We start from the raw sequence: 1,470 nt of genomic DNA, 5'->3' as shown, positions 1-1,470 counted from the left end.
TGTGTGTGTGTGTGTGTGTGTGTGTGTGTGTGTGTGTGTGTGTGTGTGTGTGTGTATTATGTGGGTGTGTATGAACATGTTTGAATGTGTGTATGTGACTATGTGCGGTTTTGTATGTTTTTCTATGTCTCAGTGACTTTCTGTGAGTGTGACGGGTGTGCGTGGGCGTGTATATATGGATGTAATGGTTGATATGTATGTGTGCTTGTAACTTTTGGTGAGCCCGCGAGGAACAGAGAGGGAGGTTACTATCGTCTTTTGTGTTATTTGCTGTTTACACAGACACCCACGTGCATGTACACACGCACATACACATAACGCTCACATCCCACGCACACATAAATATATTGATAGATGGATCGATCGATCGACAGACAGATAGTAAGATAGAAAGATACATGTATACATACATACATACATACATACATACATACATGGACTGAAAGATGTTCTTTTATTCATTTGCTATATGAGTAGTTTTAGCCTGATGCTTGCGGCCATTTGGTGGCAACAACAGCAATATTGACGATGTTGCTACAACTTTCTGTAGTTGTCTTTATTGTCATTGAGATAGAATGATAAAACTGTGCTTCTTGTCGCTACGTAAAGTCATCTGCGATCTTCGGTATCAAAATCATCAGTATTCTGTGGAGACGTTCACTGTACATTTCTATCTTCTACCATTTGTTCAGTGTACTGAGGTCTTTAAGAAGGCTGTGAGGGGTTTTGATCCCATTGTGGTTTCTGATTGCTTTTGATATTTTCATATCCTTTGCATAACTAACGATTTAATTAGTCTGTATGACTGAAAGCGTTGAGAGAGAGGGAGAGAGGGAGAGAGAGAGAGAGAGAGAGAGAGAGAGAGAGAGAGAGAGAGAGAGAGAGAGAGAGGGAGAGAGATAGAGAGAGAGAGAGAGAGATAGAGAGAGAGTGCAAACATTTAGGTTCCCAGATAGTTCCTGGGAAGACTCTATTAATTATTATTATACTCTTTGAAAGAACATCGTTGGCTGCAACCGCTTAATTTCTGTTAAAAATCCAAGCAAATACTCTCTTAGTTCTTTTAATAGTTCCAATATCACCTAGTTTCTTGGACATCATTCTACAGTCAACATTGTCAAAAACCCTTCCTGAAAATGAAATGTACCACATTCGTATTTTAACGACAGAGTAATTGAATCAATCATGATTCGTAATGGGGTAGGCGCTGTGTAAAGAGCAAGTCGCTAGTCATTAGATAATTTTCCTCACATCTGTATATGCTTATGTATATATAGATACAGACAGACAGACAGAAAGGCAGACAGACAGATAGATAGATAGATAGATAGATAGATAGATAGATAAATAGATAGACAGACAGACAGACAGACAGACAGACAAGCAGATAGATAGATAGATAGGTTTCTTTATTAGCCACACAGGGCTCAACACAGAGGGGACAAAATACAAATGTAGAGTTTTTCTTTT

The sequence above is a fragment of the Octopus bimaculoides genome, chromosome 10 (genome assembly GCF_001194135.2).
Source record: "Octopus bimaculoides isolate UCB-OBI-ISO-001 chromosome 10, ASM119413v2, whole genome shotgun sequence".
Classification (NCBI taxonomy): domain Eukaryota; kingdom Metazoa; phylum Mollusca; class Cephalopoda; order Octopoda; family Octopodidae; genus Octopus; species Octopus bimaculoides.
The sequence above is the reverse complement of the archived record's forward strand: the minus strand, read 5'-3'. Positions refer to the sequence as shown.